Source organism: Eptesicus fuscus, chromosome 1 (assembly GCF_027574615.1).
Source record: "Eptesicus fuscus isolate TK198812 chromosome 1, DD_ASM_mEF_20220401, whole genome shotgun sequence".
Classification (NCBI taxonomy): Eukaryota; Metazoa; Chordata; class Mammalia; order Chiroptera; family Vespertilionidae; genus Eptesicus; species Eptesicus fuscus.
The window spans coordinates 5,567,793-5,591,161 of record NC_072473.1 but is presented as its reverse complement, the minus strand read 5'-3'; the positions used below and the strand labels follow the sequence as shown (position 1 = coordinate 5,591,161).

At 43.0% G+C, this 23,369-nt stretch overlaps 1 long non-coding RNA gene and 3 other non-coding genes across 4 annotated transcripts; all 4 read right to left on the bottom strand.

The window, feature by feature from the left end:
• Positions 1–6,515: 6,515 nt before the first annotated feature.
• Positions 6,516–12,346, bottom strand: LOC114227586 (uncharacterized). The gene is made up of 9 exons (XR_008555957.1): positions 12,237–12,346; positions 12,021–12,144; positions 11,511–11,634; positions 11,272–11,338; positions 11,105–11,168; positions 9,970–10,054; positions 9,450–9,527; positions 7,585–7,662; positions 6,516–6,689 (listed from the first exon to the last, which is right to left on the bottom strand). It is a non-coding gene; the product is annotated as an uncharacterized LOC114227586 (long non-coding RNA).
• Positions 12,347–12,558: 212 nt separating this feature from the next.
• MIR9186C (microRNA mir-9186c) lies at positions 12,559–12,636 on the bottom strand. The gene has a single exon (NR_129168.2). It is a non-coding gene; the product is annotated as a microRNA mir-9186c (primary transcript).
• Positions 12,637–17,518: 4,882 nt separating this feature from the next.
• Positions 17,519–17,598, bottom strand: MIR9186F-4 (microRNA mir-9186f-4). The gene has a single exon (NR_128981.2). It is a non-coding gene; the product is annotated as a microRNA mir-9186f-4 (primary transcript).
• Positions 17,599–22,897: 5,299 nt separating this feature from the next.
• On the bottom strand, positions 22,898–22,977 carry MIR9186F-2 (microRNA mir-9186f-2). The gene has a single exon (NR_128980.2). It is a non-coding gene; the product is annotated as a microRNA mir-9186f-2 (primary transcript).
• Between the last annotated feature and the right edge of the window lie 392 nt (positions 22,978–23,369).

Genomic DNA, 23,369 nt, shown 5'->3' with positions numbered 1-23,369 from the left:
CCCATTTGCCCCTCCCCCAGTCCCTGGCCTCTCTTCTACTTTCTGTGTCAGACAGCTGTTTTATTATCTATCTCCCTCTTAACTGAACTCAAAGACTGGAATTCTGTTCTAGTAGTCTTTGTATTTTAGATAGTATACAAATTTTGACTGTAATGAAAAATAAACAGGGATGTTTTCCAGGTCTTTTTTAACTTAAGTGTAATTTGGGATGAAATTACCATGTCTCAATATTTTTGCTGCATAGCAACATTTGTAGATAAGAGAGGTTCTACCCTAGCCGGTTTGGCTCAGTTGATAGAGCATCTGCCTGAGGACTGAAGGGTCTTGGATTCGATTCCAGTCAAAGGCATGTACCTTAGTTGCAGGCTCCTCCCCAGCCCTTGTCGCAGGGCTGTACGGGAAGCAACCAATCGATGTCTCTCTCACACATCAATGTTTCTCTCTCTGTGTCTCTCCCTCTCCCTTCCTCTCTAAAAATCAATGAAAAAATATCCTAGGGTAAGAATTAACAACAACAAAAAGAGGCTCCATGCTCAAGCAGATTGTTATATCGCTTTTATCTTTTCCCCTTGTGCCCTCTTGCTGCATTGTCTCTAGACTCCAACACATGACTATTTAAGCAGAATGCCAGAATTGAGTCAAAGGATGATTCTGTGACAAGGGAGCAGAAGACGACTACAGAGCCTCTCCCTTCTCAACATTCTCAGCATGGACCAGTTAACTTGAGGTGCTGCAGAGGTTTCAGCAGAGGGGTCCTTCGTCGATCTGGCACTTGACTTTGTTCCTACTCAAATGAAATGAACTGGCCTATCTATTTGAGTAGAGGTGTGCATGTCTTCCTAATTCAAAGGAGCCTGGATCATTCCAAAATAAAAGTATGGCCATTACCTTCTGAGAAAATCAAGTGTAGCAGCTAGGAACACGTTCGAGTTTAGACTGTGTGCGCAGACAGGGTTCCCAGGCCTACTGAAGGTGTCCTAGAGCAAGCTGAAGGAAAGACTAGTATGCTGAGATTGCTTGGAGTTGGGGGTGCGTGGGGTTGGGGTCAACCCCATAGATGGTATATCACTACGTCACTAACTCCACCTGGATTTGGAGACACCTCTCTGACAAGGTAATGATTTAGAGCAGGGTTCCTCCATCTAGACACCAGGGATATTTGCGGCTGGATCATTGTAGGGTATTTATGGTAGCATCCCTGACCTCCATAAACTAGATGCCAGTATCACTCCACCTGTGCCCTCCCTTCAGTTGTGACAACCCAAAATATCTCATTTCCAGATATTGTCAAATGTCCTCTTGGGGGGCGCAAAATGTCACCTGATTGAGAATCATTGATTTACATGAAAATGACCATGAATGAATGTCACCACCATTAGCCTTAGCCTGCCTTTTCTGCATTTTGAATATGGAGATACTGTTTTTCCAGGTGTTTCTTCTAAAGCTTTTCTGTTTGGATTTCTGCATCAGAATGAGGAAATGGCAAGAATGCTTTTAGGGATCTCCTATTCTCTCATATCCTTCCTTCTTCCTACTCACACCTGCTAGGGTTTTGTTTTTTTTGTTTTTTCCCTCTTCCTATTGAAAAGTAAGTATTGTCTTATTGAATTGATTTAGACTCTCAGTTTATTCTGTTTTCCTATTGCACGAACTCAATGGATGTATATTCTTCCATAACAATGAACAAAGAATGTTTTTTGACAGGTGGCTTTTACTGGGTAGACTTCACTTAATAAACATTTCAAAGGGTTTCATTTTAGGAAACATCACAAAAGCCTTCATTTTCTGAGCATCGCGAACCTTCTCAAGGCACGTTAAACCCTCCAAGAAAAGAGCTGTTAGGGGGGAGCTCCCCGGCCTTGTTTCCTTGACTTTCTGTGGCTTGAGGTAAACACGGAAACCTGCTCCGTGAGTGATCATTCTCCTGGCCTAAGCCCACCAGGGAGTTAGCAGCTTAATTAATGTTTGTAAAACATTTTTGAGATGAAAAACACCATTAGCTCAAACCACTGCTATGAAAAGTGTTGTTTTCAAAACCTCACCAACACATTAGCATCTGTCTTAACTAGTCCTGAGGGAAACAGAAAAGACTAGAAGAACCGAAGGGTGACAGAGGAGATGATGAAGGTCCTAACAGGATTGCTGGCGCCAGGGAAGGCGGCACTTGAGATAATGATAGATTAGGTGGCTGGCGTGCTGTATATAGGTCTGCTATCCAGAGCAGCCTCAAGCAACTAATTATTTCTGCAGGCGAATAATGGAAATGCTTCTATTTGTTTTATGCCCCAGATGTTGCGGAAACAAGAAATCAACAGTCTCAAATCCACAGTGAGAACCAGGGGAGAGAATTAGCCAGCTGGCAAGGGTGCATCTGCTGAGAGAGTCAGACAGTAAGGGGACTGGTCAGAAGCCATAACCACAGGAATGCCCCAAACATAGGGTTACGAGGCACAGATGAAGCCTTTGTGACATTTCCTCTGGGCATGATCCTTTCCGGAGTCCTGGTTGTAGGAGGCGGGGAGTGGACATCCATTTTAGTGACATGGCCTACGGCAAGGGTACCATGTATTTGAGGAGCTTGGAATTTGTAAAACCAAAAGACAAACCAAAGCTGACATGGTTGGTGAGCCGTGTGTGACCCAGAATTTGGCCCTATTCCAACCTCTGCAGCCTGGCACCCTTGTGTTGGACACACCTATGTGGTCAATGCTGGGTCTTGGGAGACCAAGCGCAGCAGGTGGAGTGCGCCTCTGAGCTGTGCCATCTTAAAATGCTCCAGAAGCAGCCTGGAAGCTGCTGGAACACCTACTACCAAGGATCCAGACCAGACTTCTGGCACCTTGCTCCTCCTTTCCTCTCCAACTAATTCTACCCATGAGACCAAGTCTGTCCCAAATGGCCACCCCTTTGTGTCTAGAGACCTGTCCCCACTACCTTCCAATTGCATAATCCTTAACTAACGGCATTGATGATGAGAGGGGAGCATGATGAATCTTGTAAAAATGTGCATTTGTTTGCAAGTGCATTCTAAAAATGAACACCTTATTTTATTCTTTAATACGCTAGAGGAAGAAGTTGTAAGTATATATGCTTCTCAGGAATTTAAGTTAAGCTTAGGGTTATTTGAAGTCATATCAATTTACCCTTCATTCTAGTGTTGGTAATAAATACGATTTTTCCATAAATCATGGTATCTGTGGCTTTGCTATAGGAGCCTTTGTACTTTAAGTATGAGAATGCCTTACAGGAATTGATTTGCTGTCCTATGGATTTGAATAAATTGGGCAAAGACTCACAAATTAGGTTACTTGCTCTCCTTCAAAGACTGTCCACTGCATTTCAAATGAAAGCCGAGCTCCTCCCCAGGACATACAAGGCCTTGTAAAGTCTAGCCCTTGCCTACTCTTGGGCCTCTCTCGCCCTCACAGACTGCACTCTATCTCCCCTGCCTTCCCGTCCTTGGATACATCCATTTTCCATTTGCTGTTCCTAGAATGCTTATGCCTTCCATCTTCGCCTGCTTGGCTCCTTCTTGTCATTCAGTCTGAGCTTTCCTCAGAGAGGACTTTCTGACGACTCCAACTAAAGGAGTCCTTTTTTCCAATTACATCACCTTACCTTATGAAATTTCTATAGCATTTGTTACTCTGCTATTAACGTATATCTTCACTTGTATATTTACCTATTATATACAGGGTGACCATGTAATGTATCATCCAAACTGAGACACCTTTGAGAGTGAGAACTATTAACTATGCTGGGACAATGACATAATGAAATAACAGGGACACCAGGCTGTATGAATCAGTGGAGTTGTAACCCACTAGAGAATGTTATCTTCCTTTGAGCATGGACTTTATCTACCTTCTTCACTGTTGATGCCCAGTGCATGAAACTGTACCTATTACTGATAGGTACTTATTGTTGAATGAAGGATATATACATACATAGAATTACATGTTTAATGTTTCCTTGCAATTTTTGCCTTTTTTCATATATTAAAATATGGCCATGACTGGTGTGGCTCAGTGGTTGAGCATCAACCCATGAACCAGGAGGTCATGGTTTGATTCCCTGTCAGGGCACAGGCTGGGATTGTGGGCTCGATCCCCGGTAGGAGGCATGCCACTTGATGATTCTCTCTCATCATTGATGTATCTATCTCTCTCCCTTCCTCTCTCAGAAATCAATAAAAATATATATTAAAATCAATAAAATATATTTAAAAATATGTGCATATATATTTACAATGTAATTTTCAGAGAAAGAAATCAGAATATGAAAGTATATCAATGTTATGGCACCTATCTAATATGTGTTCATATGGATAATGACTGATAAAAAACAGGGGAAAATGGAAAGTGTTCATGTTCTTCAGTACTGGAATAATAGTTGGTTTTTTCTTTGTGAAACTCTCTTATCCTTATTACAATACTAGAGGCCCGATGCACGAAATTCGTGCACGGAGGGGAGTTGTCCCTCAGCCCAGCCTGTACCCTCTCCAATATGGGACCCCTCAAGGGATGTCCGACTGCCCCTTTAGGCCTGATCCCACTGGGACCGGGCCTAAACGGGCAGTTGGACATCCCTCTCACAATCCACTGCTGGCTCCCAACTGCTTGCCGCCTGCCTTCCTGATTGCCCCTAACCGCTTCTGCCTGCCAGCCTGATACCCCCTAACCACTCTGCTGCCAGCCTGTTTGCCCCCAACTTCCCTCCTCTGCTGGCCTGGTCACCCCTAACTGCCCTCTCCTGCAGGGTTGATCACCTCCAACTGCCCTCCCTTGCAGGCCTGGTCCTTCTCAACTGCCCTCCCTTGCAGGCCGAGTGCCTCCCAACTGCCCTCTCCTGCTGGCCGTCTTGTGGTGGCCATCTTGTGTCCACATGGGGGCAGGATCTTTGACCACATGGGGGCAGCTATATTGTGTGTTGCAGTGATGATCAATCTGTATATTACTCTTTTATTAGATAGGATAGAGGCCTGGTACAGGGGTGGGGGCCAGCTGGTTTGCCCTGAAGGGTGTCCTGGATCAGGTGGGGGTTCCCTTGGGGCGTGGGGCGGCCTGAGCAAGGGGCCTGTGGTGGTTTGCAGGTCGGCCACGCCCCCTGGCAACCCAAGCGGAGGCCATGGTATCTGGAATTTATTTTCCTTCTACAATTGAAACTTTGTAGCCTGGAGATCCCTCCAGGCCAGCAGCCATTTCTGTTGGGGTTATAATTGAAACTGTGTTGCCTTAAGCGGGTGGGCCCGGCCAGGGTGTGCAGAAAGCTTTGCTTCCCCTGTTGCCAGCGGCAACCCTGGCCTGCTCTCTCAAGCTCCATTCTGCTGCCATTTGTTTGAATTTGTTTACCTTCTATAATTGAAACTTTGTAGCTTGAGTGGAGGCTTAGGCCTGGCAAGGGCAGGCGGAAAGCTTGGCTTCCTCTGTTACCTAGGAAACCTTGCTCTCTGTGGCTGTAGCCATCTTGGTTTGGGTTAATTTGCATGCTCGCTCTGATTGGATGGTGGGCGTGGCTTGTGGGTGTGTCGGAGGTATGGTCAATTTGCATATATGTCTATTATTAGGTGGGACTAGAGGCCCAGCGCAAGATTAAATTGTGCGGGTAGCCTCCTGCGATCAGGGCCATCTTCTGCCTGTTCGCCAGTCCCCAGGCCCAATGCTGCCTCCGCCGCCGCCACTGAGCTGCCAGGCTGTTGGGATCACCAGCTCATCCCCAGCCACTGCTGCTGGGGCTTGAGGCGCTGACAAAGGGGAGCACGGCAGAGGATCCGGGTACATGCGCGTGCACCAGGCCAAAAGCCTTGGCCTCCGGCAGAGGCTTTTGGCCTGGAGCCAACGCGGACAAAAACAAAAATAAAAGGAAAACATGGAAAAAATGAAAGGATATTTTTTAAAATAGTATACTTGACCCCAAGCTATATCTCCAGCTTTAGTTTGCCTATTTTATGAATTCCAAGCTCTTCAAACACATTTTCCCAGAACTATGATCCCCCTGCCACAATCCATGCCAGTAAAATGGACATCCACTCCCTGCCTTTCTACCCATGACTCAGTTCCAATAAAAGTTACGTACTGCTACATCTGATGGTGGAACCTAAATCACACTCATATGCATGTTGTAAGAAGTCTGAGAAATGGAGTTTTTAGCTTTCTTACCTTTATACACTAGAATAAAGAATGGTGGTTGAATGAGTTAAACCACAATAATTTAAACAATCAAGAAGCACTCATTTACTTCAATAACACTTATTGAGTGCCTACTATGGGCATGGCCAAGGACACAGAAGTTCACAGGGATCCTACTTGGCTGAATTGAAATTCAGACTAGGTTGCTTCCCTCATTGGAGACATTGGTAGCTGGAGGGTTGGGACTGAGAATGAGGGCTTTCTTAAGGAGAATTTTACATGGAATATTTGAGCAAAAAAAACCAAAGTGCATGATGGAGAGTCTGGCCAATTGGAATTACGTTTCCTGAGATATACTGATTCAAACAAGCAATAGCCCACTTGCTTCACTGATTTTTAATCCGTCTTAGGCTTTCAAACAAACAGGACAGTTGAAAGAGCAGGTGGTAACTAAACATAGTGTGACATTGATTGACCTCTCTGCATTCAGGGCTTTCACTTTCATGATGGTGGTGAAGTAGTTGGTCACCAAGTTCTTAGTTTCTGTTTCAACGGTGTAATCTAAATAAAATTTAAATAACTGAATTAATAACTGCATAAGAGCTATTCAAGTCCCCCTTAATCTATAAAATTTCACATCTTTTTCTAACATATCACATAATACCTATTCATATCAGGAGGGTGAGAGTACAAAGGCTTTTCTCCAGAATATGCACACGAATATTTCTCTTTCTTGGTTTTCCCTAACCCGTTAACTAAGAATTGAATCTATAGCCCACTTTTCTTTAGGAATAACATTTTACATGAAGTATGTCTGTATTGATGGCTCTTAGGTATTAAAATATTTCATAAATGTGGGCATAAGATTACTGGTGCCAATGTGATTATGAAATAAATTGAAGAAATCAAGAAATGGATATAAGAAAATATGATTGTGAATATTGAGTAGTCATTAAATGTTAAAATTCTTTTAAGAAAATATATAGCTAGCCCTAACTGGTTTGGCTCAGTGGATAGAGCATTGGCCTGTGGACTGGAAGGGTCCCAGGTTTGATTCCAGTCAAGGGCATGTACCTTGGTTGCGGGCACATCACCAGTAGGGGGTGTGAAGGAGGCAGCTGATCGATGTTTCTCTCTCATCGATGTTTCTAACTCTCTATCCCTCTCCCTTCCTCTCTGTAAAAAATTAATGAAGTATATATTTTTAAATATATATTTTTATTGATTTCAGAGAGGAAGAGAGGGGAGAGATAGAAACATTTATGATGAGAGAGAATCATCAATCGGCTGCCTTCTGCATGTCCCCTTCTGGGAACCAAGCCCAAACCCCAGCATGTGCCCTTGACCAGAATCAAGCCCGGGACCCTTCAGTCCACAGGCTGATGCTCTATCCACTGAGCAAAACTGGCTAGGGCAAATTAATGAAATATTAATAAAAAGAAAATATATAGCTAACCATAAAAGTATCCCAGTCTTCTTTCATTGCCATGAACACCAATGTTGATAAAGACACCATCATCTCTTGACTGTGTATCTGCAAAATGCTATGACCATTAGTGTTGTTAGCAATAACATTATCTCTTCCCAGATTACCTAAAAACTCTGAGGATAAACAATATAGTTGTGGATATATATAATTTCATGCTGGGGATACCTGCAAAATCCTGTGGTCAATACCATAGTTAGAACTACCATCATCTTCTATGTGGATACCTGCAAAATCCCATGGTAACTAACATGGTTAAGAACATATCACTCCTTACTAGAACAACTAAAGTATCACAAGGATACTAGCAAGTTAAGAGACTGATCACCTCTTACCTGGACACATGAAAAATTCAAAGGTCAGCACAGTAGATACAGACACAATGATCTTCTGCCTGCATACCTGCAGCTCTTCACCCGCCCTGCCCCTTGGTCATTAATGTAATCAGACAAATACCACCTCTCACCTGAATACCTAGAGAGGCACAGGATCTAGGTCACAGTAGGGATATGTCATATCATGCTGGGATAGCTGCAAAATCACACGGTTATCATCTTCATTAAGGACACCATCAACTCTTACCTGGATACTTGCAAATTCCCAAGAAAAACGCCTCAGTTAGAGGTGCCTTCATAGTATGTATGACAGGATATTGGCAAAATTTCCCAGATCACTGCAGTGGTTAGTCAACACAACTTACAAGGATACTTGCAAATAAACTTGGCCACTAGGCTTGTCTAAGAACACCATCATTGCCTACTTGGATGTATGCAAATTCTCATGACCTCTAACTGGTACAAACACCATCATCTTATACTGGATGCAAGCAAAACTTTGCCTTTAATATCATACTTAGGTTCTCAACAATGACTGAACTGAAACCTACAAACACCAAAGAGATAACAATGTTTAAGAACAATTCCATAACCTGGATTCCTGGAAATCCTATGATTACTACAAACTTAAAGGGAACCATAAAACTCTAAATTAATAAGGGCTAATTATTAGTATTGGTTGGGACAATATCACTTCTTACCTGGATACCTGCAAAAAAACTTGGTAATACAAAAGTTAGGACTATCATCTGTGTTTACCAAGATATCTGAATATCAGATGGTCTGTAGTATCCAAAAGGCCTACAACATCACTTATCCTGGATACAAGCAAAATAACTACTGATCATTATGAGGTTTATCATCATCTCTTAACAGTAACCTAAAGGACACACTGTAACACATGTGTTTATAAACACACCTTTATTACCTGGACCCTGAATAAGCTTGTTATTATCATCACTGCAAGTCTCATCAAATCTACCTGGAATCTTGCCCTAACCTGTTTGGCTCAGTGGATAGAGCGGTGGCCTGCAGACTGAAGGGTCCCAGATTTGATTCCGGTCAAGGGCATGTACCTTGGTTGCGAGCACATCCCCAGCAGGGGGAGTGCAGGAGGCAGCTGGTAGATGTTTCTCTCTCATCGATGTTTCTAACTCTCTATATCTCTCCCTTCCTCTCTGTAAAAAATCAATAAATATATTTTAAAAAATCTACCTGGAATCTTGGAGCACTCCAAGGTCTAAGCCAGTCTTAGAGACACCATTATCTCTTGAAAGCTAACCTGGGAAAAAACTGATGGTTACTACTGTGACTCTCAGATCTATGATAATTATATGGATACCTGACAATCATTCAACAACAACATAGTTAAACACAAATATTTTCTAATATATAAACCAGTAGGATAACATGATTTTTAGAACTGGTAAAACATTATCATTTCTTACTTGAAACCTAGAAAAAAAATCTCATGGTAGAACAAGGACAAGCATCACTTACCTAAGAATATAAAGAGTGCCTGGTCTATGATATGGTGAAGGTGCATATCATCACTAATCTGGATTCTAGAAGTGTCCCCTGTTAACAGCCATTGATAGGGTCACCATGATCTGTTGTCATGAACCTGAACAACCCATTATGACATATGTGCAAAAGGATACAACCTGTTCTATCAAGACACCCACAAAAAAGAAAAACATTCATCACTTTCATCATTATGAGAACATCAACTCTACCTGAGCACTAGAAGTATACCATGTCAGGACCATGGTCAGGTAAGACTTTCTTAATGGAATATCTGAAAATTTACATGATGATTTGAATATCATGATAATTATGTGGATGTATGAAATTACTCAAAACTTGCATAGTTAAAAAGAAATGTTAAGTAAAATATAAAAAATGAAAATTATTAATTTCTAGAACTGGTTAGGGATCTGCAAAGAAATAATGGTAAATTAGCTAGCATTCTGGGAATGAGATGCCCGGTACTGTGGTTTAAGCCCATATCATCACTCACCAGCATACAAGCCATATGTCCCATTAATGAAAATGTTAGGTAAACTGTGATTATATGATAGGAACCTGGAGACACATTGTGAAATCTGTATTAAAAGAAATAAACTTTACCACCAGATCAGCAAATAAACTTGTTTACTTTGACATTATGAGACAGTAAATCTATCAGGATACATGAAGAAATCCAAAGCTTACACTGAGGTCAGAAAATCAACATTTCTGCACTGTACACCAGAAAAAATCTATAATTAGTATTTTGGTAGGGAACAATCATTATAAAAACCTGTTTATTTCTAATCCCTTAATATATGTTGGTTTAGATGTAATATGTGTGTGTGTGTGTGTGTGTATAAACACATGGCTATCAGAAATGGTGAAGAATCCTTCATTTCTTACATGAATACATACAAAAAATTCATGGTAATGAGAAGCACACAGCATTACATACAAAAAATATGTAATGAACAGATGTTTTGTGCTGTGCATAGGCCCACAGCAGACATTACCTCAATACCTGCTGAATACCTTGATAACTACCATTGATAGGCTTACCAGTATTGTCCTCATATGAGGCGAAGGAAACACTGTGGAAAATGTATTCCATAAATGTCTTAAACTGCCTGGAAACTGCACATTCTCTGGGTCAACAGCATTGTTTAAACACTGATCACCATTAACCGGATAGTTGAAGACATCCATGACTACAAAGAACTGAGAGACACAGTCTTCTTTTCAGAGATGTCTGCAAAAATTCCACAGTCAGTATAGTGGTCACAGACCATAGGAGAGATTACTTGGAAGTCTGCCTATCAATCTATCAACATGGGGGCATAAAACAGAATCTCTGAGCAGGGCGACAGCAGTAGCCCAAGCTCACAAGTATTGTTTGAGTCAAATGAATTCTGAACTTCCTACAGGCCAAAAATATCCTTAATATACAGTCCAAAAACCAACATTATTCACATCCATCATATTCTCATGAGGAATGTCACAGAATCTCATATCTCAGTACTAGGAAAGAAACCACGGGTCAGCTGCAAAACAATAAAATGGTGTTACGGAAACCATACACACTTACCTAGATAACTGAAAGTCAGATGGTCTATAGGATGCATAAGGCACAGGTGATCACTTACCGGGATTCAAGCATCGATAGGCCAATGATCAAGATAAAGTTCACCATGGTAATTAGACAGCAACCTGGAAAACACAGGATGCCATATGTATCCACGGTCACACATTCAAAAAAATAGAAACTAAAAATAGCTTTGTTCTGGGCCACCACTGCACACCCCAACTCTACCTGGCATCTCGAAGTCCTCTCAGATCTATGCCATTGCCAGAGACACCTTCATCTGGTGGATGTTCCCCTCAGAGAAAGAAAAATCCAGTGATTAATGTGACATGGGAGATCCGTGACAGTTACCCTGATATCTTCCAATCGCTCAGCAGTCTGGTAGTTCAACTTAAGTTTTGTCAAACATACCAAACTAGAAATTCAATATGGTTGCTAGTATGTGTACGGTCCCAAGAATTTCTTACCTGACTCTTGGTAAACAAGTCATGGTAACAATGAGTGTGAGGACACATCACCACTTATTCGAATATGAGAAATGTCCTCCTTTAACCAACATGAACTTCATTGTCATGTCTTCTTCACAAGACCCTGAAAAAGACACGATATGTGTGAAAGCACAGAACTTTGAGTAGCAGAACACCGCAGATTAGCTGCAACACTTCCTTCTTTAAGACACCATAATCTCTGCCTGAATACTGTGCAGAACTCCATGGTCCAGAACATGGTCAGATATGACATTTCATCCCGTGACACCTGCAACATTTCCATGGTTAATGCTGTGGTTCCTCCCACTATGATAAGGACCTAAATACAGCAACACCTCATCCCTGGAAGGGTTAAAGAATGATGTTCTCTGAAATATCACATGAACAAGCTGGAGGTCACTAGATTGGTAAAGACTATCATTCCCTACCAGAAAGTCTGCAAAGAAGACATGGTCACCTCGATTTTCTGGGGAAAACATCAGCGCTCACCTAGCGATCTGCAGATCAGACGGATCATGCTGTGGTTGAAGCCCACATCACCGCTTATCTGCATAACAGCCACGTCTTTCATTTCGGGGCAAGGTTACAGTCATCATGATTTCCGCACAGGAACCTTTAAGTCATGAATGTTTGTAAACGACAATGCTTTCCCCACCAGGACACCCGCAAGCAAACCTCATTCACTATGAGACACATCAACTCTACCTGGAAACCTCCAGTCATCCATAGATGACACCACAGTCACAAACACGTACTCGGGATTGGCCACCTGTGAAAAGCCTGTGATCAGTACTGCGGGTGGCAGACAGGATAAGATCCAGTGTGTCTGCACTCCTGGGACAGACACAGTAGCAAACCTAAAGCTTCTCTAAAATAGAAAATTGTAAACTCTAACTTAAAATGATTGGCACGGAATCCATCATTTCTTACCTGAATCCCTACAAGGGAATCATGGCGACAATGAGTGTGAGCACACAGCATCACTTACCTTGACATGTGAGCATCACATATTCTGTGCTGGGTTTTTGTAGAGGGAAGGGGGCGGCATGTCTGGTACTGTGTGCAGTCATTACTTCAGTACCAGCCATTCCGCCTCCCTCACTCTACAAACAAGGTAATTAACACAAGGGTTAAGAGCATCCTCTTCACTTAACCTCACCTTGAGTATCAGATGATGTGCACAGTGGTAGGACCCACTTGACGACCTACCAGCTTTAGAGGCAGGCTCCTATAACGACCATAGTTAGCTCACTGAGATCTCACAAGAATCTGAAGAAACACATGTGACAACAGTGTTTAGGATCACAACTTGTTTTAAGAACATACCTGCCAACAATGCTTTTCAGGTCCATTACGATGAAGCACAATAACTCAACCTTCATAGCTCTATTAAATCCGGTCAAAATCTTCCTCAGCAGACACCATCATTTCTCATGGATACCACTCAAAAAATCCTGTGGTTACTAACTAGTTTTGGAATGCCAGGGTACTCACTGGATATAACCCACCCAGGATACTCAGCATTACACATGACTTATGTCTGAAAGAGAAAAGGTAAAAACGCAAGGTTATACCTAACCACCTGCAACAAAGTGATTTAACCAGGAAGTGTTAGATACATAGTTATCGCTGCCTTAGGAACATGAAGATTGGCTGGTCTGTGCTGTGGTTTAGGCCCACTTCATCCCTGACCCCCATACCTACTGGATGCCTGCATAACTACAGTGTATAGCCTTCCCGGGGATGGGCTCTCACTGTGAACTGAAAGACACACTGTGGAAAATGGGTGGCGTACACATCTTAGGCTATGGAGACAAGTGCACATTGCCTTGATCAATGGCTTTGGTTGGAGACTCATGACCATTACCTGAACACTTGTAGATGTCGATGACACCTTCTTCTCACGAAGAGATACCTGCAAACATTCCAAGGTCATTAATGTGGAGACAGACCATGGAAGAAATTACCTGGAAGTCTACCAATCAATCTATCACTCTGGGGGCATAAAAGGCAATCTCTGGGGAGGGAGCCAGCAACAGCCCATGCTCACTAGGATTACTTGGGTCAAATGGATTCCAAACTGCCGATAGGCCCCAAACACAGTCAATATGCAGTCCAAACAACATCATTATTCTCATCCATCATTCTCTCATGAGTGAATGTCACAGAATCTCATACCTGAGTACTAAGGAGGACCTCAGGGGTCAGCTGCAAACAATAATACAGTCTTAGTGAAACTATATACACTTACCTAGACATCTGAGGGTCAGAAGGTCTGTTGGATGCCTAAGGCACAGGTCATCACTTAATGGGTTCATGCACTGTCTGGGCAATGGTCATGATAAAATTCACCATGGTATCTAGACTGCAACCTGAAAAACACACAATGCCATAAGTGTTTACTGTCAAACCTTCTAGAAATGGAAAATGCAAATAGCCTTGTTGTGGGCCACCACTGCACACCCCAACTCTACCTGGCATCTGGCATTCTTCCCCTCAGAGTAAGAAATATCCAATGATTAATGTGCCTTGGGAGATCCATGGTAGTTGCACTGATATCTTCCAATCGCTCTGCAATACTGTAGTTCAAAACGAAGTTTTGTCTAGCATACCAAACTGGAAATGAATGTGCTTGCTAGTACCTATTTGGTCCCTAGAATTTCTTACCTGACTCCCAGTAAACAACTCATGGTAACAATGATTGTGAAAACACAGAACTTTGTGTAGGGGGACACCCCAGATTAGCTGCGACACTTCCTTCTATAAGAAACCATCTACTCTCTCTGAATACTGTGCAGAACTTCAAGGTCTGGACCACGGTCAGATAAGACAACATTTTACCCTGTGACACCTACGACATTTCCATGGTCAGTGCTGTGGTTTGTCCTATTATGATAAGGACCTGCATACAACAACTCCACATCATTCGCAGGGATAAAGAAAAATGTTCTCTAAAATATGACATGAGAAACCAAGATGGTGGCACAGGTAAACACCTAAACTTGCTGCCTCGCACAACTACTTCAAAACTACAACTAAAAGACAAAACAGACATCATCTAGAACCACAGGAAGGCTGGCTGAGTGGAAATTCTACAACTAGAAGGGAAGAGAAAAGCACACTGAGGCTCAGAGGAGGTGTGGAAGTAAAGTGCAGAGGTACGGAGGCGTGCGTGGAAAAGGCTGGCTACTGAGGATTCAGTTGTCTTTTTCAATCAGGAGGGAGACACAAGCTCCTGACTGCACTGAACTCCAGTTCCGGGCAAGACTCTGGGGACCCTGACTCATACCGGGGGGGGGGGGGGGGGGGGGGGGAAACGGGACTATCTGGCATCTGGCCAGAACACGAGGGTGGCTTTCTCTCAGAGGTGCTTGCAGCGAATACCACGGGAAACTGAGGACTGGGGGCCTCTTAGGGCAGGGCTGACGGGAAGCCATTGCTGTTTGCTCCACCCTGTTGATTCCCTAAGACCCTGCCCCACCCAATTTACAACCCCACCCAAGCTGTGCACAGAGGCTTTTGCATATGAATGGCCTGGCCCTTTGCAATCTAAAATTACCTAACAAACTGCAGCTGGGTCAGAGAGCCCCAGATCTTCCAAAATAAGGCCCAAGGCTCCACAGCAGCTTGCATTGTTTCACAGCTGGGCCTCATCTGGGCACCTCCAAACCCAAAACAAAGAAGAGGAATCTGCAGATCTCTCCATAGCTACTGCTGGGTGGCCTCAGGAAGAGCTAAATTTATACCTCCTTGGAGATCCAAGAACCAGTGTACCCAGTGGTCAGAGTGGGACCATCCAGATTACAACTCCTCAGATCCATAAGGGCCACACTCAGGGGGCAGACTCAGCTAGCACGAAAGCCCCACTGAAGCAAGTCCTGCCCCATAAGGGTGTCTCCAGCACAGAAATTCTCCCATTGTAGACACAACTGATCCTCACAGCCAATTGGACTGGAGGTCAATTCTTCCCAGTGATACCAACAGCAACCAAGGCTTAACTACAACAGGACTGTGTACACAGCCCACAAAGAGGTGCACCAACAGTGTCCACCTCAGGTAATTGGGGAGGCCCTATAGGACACCTAGCACACAAAGCCACTCTATCAACTCAGGGAAGCAGCCAAAATGCGGAGACAAAGAAACAGGTTACAAATGACAGAAATGGCGGAAAGCAAACTACTGGATATAGAGTTCAAAACCACGGATATAAGGTTTTTCAAGAATCTTCTAGAAACCACTGATAAATTTAGTGAGACCATTGAGTACATGAAAAAGGACCAACTAGAAATTATGCATACAATGACTGAAATAAAGGATAATATACAGAGATTCAACAGCAGGCTAGAGGATCACAAGAATCAAGTCAAAGATTTGAAATACAAAAAAGCATAAAACAACCAACCAGAAAAGCAAAAAGAAAAAATAATCCAAAAATATGAAGATAGTGTAAGAAGCATCTGGGACAACTTCAAGCATACCAACATCCGAATTATGGGGGTGCCAGAAGAAGAGAGAGAGCAAGATATTGAAAACCTATTTGAAGAAATAATGACAGAAAACTTCCCCTACCTAGTGAAAGAAATAGACTTACAAGTCCAGGAAGTACACAGAACCCCAAACAAGAGGAATCCAAAGAGGACCACACCAAGACACATCATAATTAAAATGCCAAGAGACAAAGAGAGAATATTAAAAGCAGCAAGAGGAAAACAGTTAGTTACCTACAAGGGAATACCCATACGATTGTCAGCTCTTCTCAACAGGGACTATGCAGGCCAGAAGGGAGTGGCAAGAAATATTCTAAGTGATGAATAGCAAGAACCTACAACCAAGATTACTCGACCCAGCAAAGCTATCATTCAGAATTGGAGGACAGATAAAGAGCTTCACAGATAAGAAAAAGCTAAAGGAGTTCATCACCGCCAAACCAGTATTATATGAAATGCTAAAGGGTATTCTTTAAGAAGAGGAAGAAGAAGAAAAAGGTAAAGATAAAAATTGTGAACAACAAATACATATCTATCAACAAGTGAATCTAAAAATCAAGTGAATAAAAAATCTGATGAACAGAATAAACAGGTGAATATAATAGCATCAGGGGCATAGTAAAGGAGTGGACTGACAATTATAGGGGACAAGGGGCTATGGGGGTGCGGGAAGAGACTGGACAAAAATCATACACCTATGGATGAGGACAGTGTGTGTGTGTGTGGGGGGGGGGTTACGAGCAGAGGGTGGGGTGGGAACCCGGTGGAGGGGAGCTATGGGGGAAAAAAGAGGAAAAAGTGTAATAATCTGAACAATGAAGATTAATTTGAAAATAAATAAATGAATATGACATGAACAACCTGGAGCTTGCTGAATTGCTGAAGACTATCATTTCCTACCTGAAAAGCTGCAAAGAGGAGAGGGTCACCGTGATTTTGTTGAGAAAAACATCAACACTCACCTAGTGATCTGCAGATCAGATGGCTCATGGTGTGATTGAAGCCCACATCGCCACTTACCTGCATAACAGCTAGATCTTTCCATCCGGGGAATGTTACAGTCAATCTGATTTCTGCACAGGTACCTGAAAGTCATGAATGTTTGTAAAGGACAACACTTTCCCCACCAGGACACCCATAAGCAAGCCCCATCCACAATGAGACACATCAACTCTACCTGGATACCTGGAGTCATCCAGAGTTGACACCACTGTCACAAACACATAACTCGGGATTGACCACCTGTGAAAAGCCTATGATGAGTACAGCGGGTTGGGAGCGAGGATAAGATCCAGTGTGCCTGCACTCCTGGGACAGACACAGTAGGAAACGTAAACCTTCTCTAAAATAGAAAATTGTAAACTCCTACTTAAAATGATTGGCATGGAATCCATCATTTCTTACCTGAATCCCTACAAGGGAATCATGGCGACAATGAGTGTTAGCACACGGCATCACTTACTTAGACATGTGAGCATCACATAGTCTGTGCTGGGCTTTTGTAGGGTGAGAAAGGTGGCATGTCTGGCAGTATGGGCAGCTATTACCATACTACCAGCCATGCCTCCTCCCTCCCCCTACAAACATGGTAATTAACACAACTGTTATGAGCATCCTCTTCACTTAAAACTCATCTTGAGTATTAGATGACCTGCACAGCGGTAGGATCCACTTGACCACCTACCACGTATATACACAGGTTCCAATAACAACCATAGTTAGCTCACCGAGTTCTCCTCACAAGAATCTGAAGAAACACATGTGACAACAGTGTTTAGGATCACAACTTATTTTACCACCACACCTGCCAACAATGCTTTTCACTTCCATTATTATGAAACACAACAACACAACCTCGATAACTCTATTAAATCAGGTCAAAATCTTCCTCAGCAGACAACATCATCTCTCATGAGTATGCCTCAAAATATGCTATGCTTACTAACTACTTTGGGAACTCCAGGGTACTCACCGGGTATCACCCACCCAGGACACTTAGCATTACACATGACTTATGTCTGAAAGAGAAACAGAAAAAACACATGGTTATTACCTGACCACCTGCACCAAAGCAATGGAACCAGGAAGTGCTAGGTACAAAGTCATCGCTGCCTTAGGAACATGAAGATCGGCTGGTCTGTGCTGTGGTTTAGGCCCACTTCATCCCTGACCCCCATACCTACTGGATGCCTGCACACCTACCGTGGATAGGCTTCCCCAGGATGGGCTCACCATGACCTGAAAGACACAGTGTGGAAAATGGGTGTCATACACGTCTTAGGCTACCAAAACAACTGCACATTGCCTTGATCAAGGGCTTTGGTTGTAGACTCATGACCATTACCTGGACACTTGTAGATGTCAATGACACCTTCTTCTCATGAAGAGACACCTGCAAACATTCCATGGTCATAAATGTGGAGACAGAATGTGGGAGAAATTACCTGGAAGTCTACCTATCAATCCATCAATATGGAGGCATAAAAGACAATGTCTGAGCAGGGAGACCACAATAGCCCATGCTCACGAGGATTGCTTGGTTCAAATGGATAATGAACTGCTTATATGCCCAGAACACACTCATTATGGAGTCCAAAAAACTTCATTATTCACATCCATTATGCACTCATGAGTGAATGTCACAGAATCTCATACCTGAGTACTAAGTAGGACTTCACGGCTGAGCTGCAAAACAGTACAGTAACATGGTATCAGGGAAACCATACACACGTAAGTAGACATCTGAAGGTCAGAGGTTCTGTCGGATGCCTAAGGCACAGGTCATCACTTACCGGGTTCATGCAGTGTTCGGGCAATGATCATGAAGAAGTTCACCATGGTATCTAGACTGCAACCTGCTAAACACAGGATGCCATACGTGTCCACTGTCAAACCTTCTAGAAATCCAAATGCAAGGAGCCTAGTTGTGGGCCACCACTGCACACCCCAACTATACCTGGCATCTCGCAGTCCTCTCAAATCTATGCCATTGCTGGAGACACCTTCATATGGTGACTGGCGCCTCAGACAAAGAAAAATCCAGTGATTAATGTGACCTGAGAGACCCGTGGTGGTTCCTCTAATATCTTCTAATCGCACAACAAAAACGTAGTTCTCAGCTAAGTGTTCTCTAACATGCCAAACGAAAGGTTCAATGTGCTTGCTGGTACCTGTATTGTCCCTAGAATTGCTTACCTGAGTCCTTGTAAACAATTCATGGTAATGATGATTGTGAAAGCACCGAACTTTCTGTAGCGGGACACCGAAGGTTAGCTGCGACATTTCCTTGTCTAAGACACCATCAACTTTGCCAGAATACTTTGCAGAACTCCAAGATCTGGACCAGGTCAGATATGACTACATTTAACCACGGGACACCTACAACATTTCCATGGTTGGTACTGTGGTTCGGCCTACTATGAAATGGATGTGGATACAGCAATACCTCATCCCTCTCAGTGTTAAAGAAAAATATTCTCTAAAATATCACTTGAACAACCTGGAGCTACATCAATTGTTGAGAACTATAATTTCCTACCTGAATAACTGCAAAGAAGAGAGTGGGACCTCAATTTTGTTGGTAAAAACATCAGCGCTCACCTAGCAATCTGAAGATCACATGGCTCATGCTATGGTTGAAGCCCACATCACCACTTACCTGCATAACAGCCATGTCCTTCGTTTTGGGGCAAGATTACAGTCATCCTGATTTCCGCACAGGAACCTTTAAGTCATGAATGTTTGTAAACGACAACACTTTCCCCACCAGGACACACGCAAGCAAACCCCATCCACTATGAGACACATCAACTCTAGCTGGATACCTGCAGCCATCCAGAGTGGACACTACTGTCAAAAACATGTCACTCTGGATTGGACACCTGTGAAAAGCCTATGATCAGTACAGTGGGTTGGCATCCAGGATAAGTACCAGTGTGCCTATAATCCTGGAGAAGACACAGTAGCAAACGTAAACCTTCCCTAAAATAGAAAATTGTAAAAACCTTCTTAAGACGATTGTCAAGGAATCCATTATTTCTTACCTGAATCTCTGAAAGGGAATCATTTTGACAACCAGTATTAGCACACGGCATCACTTACTTCGACATGTGAGCAACACATGGTCAGTGCTGGGGTTTTGTAGGGGGTGGGGGTAGCATGTCTGGTATTGGGGGCAGCCATTACCTCAGTACAAACCATACTGCAACCCTCACCCTACAAACAAGGTAATTAACACAAGTGTTAAGAGCATCCTCTTCACTGAACCTCACCTTGAGTATCAGATGATGTGCACAGTGGTAGCACCTACTTGACCACCTACCAGCTTTGGAGGCAGGTTCCCACAATGACCATAGTTAGCTCACCGAGTTCTCCTCACAAGAATCTTAAGAAACAGAAGTGACAACAATGTTTAGGATCACAACTTGTTTATGATCACATCTGCCAACAATGCTTTTCACTTCCATTAGGATGAAACACATCAACTCAACCTTGATAATTTTATTAAATCAGGTCATACTCTTCCTCAGCGGACAGTATTATCTCTCAAGGGTATCCCTTAAAAATTCCTATGATTACTAACTTTTTGGGGAACGCCAGAAAACTCACCAGATATCACCCTCCCAAGATACTCAGTATTACCCATGACTTATGTCTGAAAGAGAAAAGGTAAAAACGAAAGGTTATTACCTGATCGCCAGCAACAGAGCAATGGAACCAGGAAGTGTTAGGAATGCAGTCATCGCTGGCTTAGGAACATGAAGATTGGCTGGTCTGTGCTCTGGTTTAGGCCACTTCATCCCTGACCCCCATACCTACTGGATGCCTGCACACCTACTGTGGATAGGCTTCCCAGGGATGGGCTAACTGTGACCTGAAAGAGACGCTGTGGAAAATGGGTGGCATACACCTCTTAGTCTACCAAGAGAAATGCACATTGACTTGATCAATGGCTTTTTAAAAATATATATATTTTATTGATTTTTACAGAGAGGAAGGGAGAGGGATAGAGAGTTGGAAATATTGATGAGAGAGAAACATCGATCAGCTGCCTCCTGCACATCTCCCTCTGCGGATGTGCTCCCAATGCAGGTAAGTGCCCATGATGGGAATAAAAACTGGGGCCTCTAAGTCTGCAGGCCGACACTCTATGAACTGAGCCAAACTGGTTAGGGCTGATCAATGGCTTTAGTTGGAGATTCATGACCATTACCTGAACACTTGAAGAGGTCGATGACACCTTCTTCTCATGAAGAGACACCTGCAAACATTCCACAGACATTAATGTGGAGACAAACCATGGAAGAAATTACCTGGAAGTCTACCTATCAGTCTATCAGTATGGGGGCATAAAAGGCAATCTCTGAGCAGGGAGATGGCAACAGCCCATTCTCACTATGCTTTCTAGGGTCAAACGGATTCCAAACTACCTAAAGGCCAAGAACACACTCAATATGGAGTCCAAAAACATCATTATTGACATCCATCATTCTCTAATGAGTGTATGTCACAGAATCTCATACCTGAATACTAAGAAGGACTTCACGGCTCAGCTGCAAAACAATAGCACGGTGTTTGGCATATCATACACACTCACCTAGATATCTGAATGTCAGAAGGTCTGTCGGATACCTAAGGCACAGGTCATGAATTACTGGGTTCATGCACTGTCCAGGCAATGATCATGATGAAGTTTACCATGGTATGTAGATTGCTACCTGGAAAACACAGGATTCCAGACGTGTCCCTGTCAAAACTTTTAGAAATGGAAAATGCAAATAGCCTTGTTGTGGGCCACCACTGCACACCCAAAGTCCAACTAGCATCTCGCAGTCCTCTCAGATCTAAGCCATTGCCGGACGCACTTTCATCTTCTGGCTGGTCCCCTCAGAGAAAGAAAAATCCAGTGATTAATGTGACTTGGGAGATCCGTGGTAGTTACACTGATATCTACAAATCGCTCAGAAATCTTATGGTTCACAACTAAGTTTTGTCTAACATACCAAAATGGTGATGAATGTGCTTGCTAGTACATATACTGGCCCTAGAATTTCTTACCTGATTCCCAGTAAATAAGTCATGGTTAAAATGAGTGGAAGACACCTCGTCACTTATTCGCATATGAGAATTATCCTCCATTAACGGCCATGAACTGTATCGTCATGTCATCTCCTCAGGACCCTGAAAAACACACAAGGTACATGTGAAAACACAGAATTTTGAGTAGCGGGACAGCTGGTAAGGACTCTCATTTCCTACCTGAATACCTGGAAAGATGAGATGGTCACCTCGATTTAGTTGCAAAAAAAATTAGCGTTCATCTAGTGATCTGCAGATCAGTTGGCTCATGCAGTGGTTGAAGCCCACATCACCACTGACCTGCATAATGGACAAGTCCTTGGTTCCGAACTATATTACAATCATTGAGATTACTTCACAGGAACCTGAGAGTCATGAAATGAGTGTAAATGACAAACCTTTTCCCAACAGGACTCCCGTAAGCAACCTTGTCCACTGTGAGACACATCAACTCTACCTGGATACGTGTAGTCATCCAGAGTGGACACTACTGTCACCAACACGTCACATGGGATTGGCCACCTGTGAAAAGCCTATGATCAGTACTGCGGGTTGGCAGACAGGATAAGATCCAGTGTGCCTATAATATTGGAACAGGCACAGTAGGAAACGTAAACCTTCTCCAAAATAGAAAATTGTAAACTCCTACAATTAAAACGATTGGCAAGGCATAAAATGATTGGCAAGGAATCCATCTTTTCTTACCTAATTCCCTGCAGGGGAATCATGGTGATAATGAGTGTTAGCAAACACCATCACCTACCTAGACATGTGAGCATCATATGGTCTCTTCTGGGCTTTTGTAGGGTGAGAAAGGTGGCATGTCTGGCAGTATGTGCAATTATTACCATACTACCAGCCATGCCTCCTCCCTCCCCCTACAAACATGGTAATTAACACAAGTGTTAAGAGCATCCTATTCATTTAAACTCATCTTGAGTATCAGATGATCTGCACAGCAGTAGGACCCACTTGAACACCTACCACGTATAGAGGCAGATTCCAATAACCACTATAGTTAGCTCACTGAGTTCTCCTCACAAGAATCTGAAGAAACACATGTGACAACAGTGTTTAGGATCGCAACTTATTTTACGACCACACCTGCCAACAATGCTTTTCACTTCCATTATTATGAAACACAACAACACAACCTTGATAACTCTATTAAATCAGGTCAAAATCTTCCACAGCAGACACCATCATCTCTCATGAGTATGCCTCAAAATAGCCTATGCTTACTAACTACTTTGGGAACGCCAGGGTACTCACC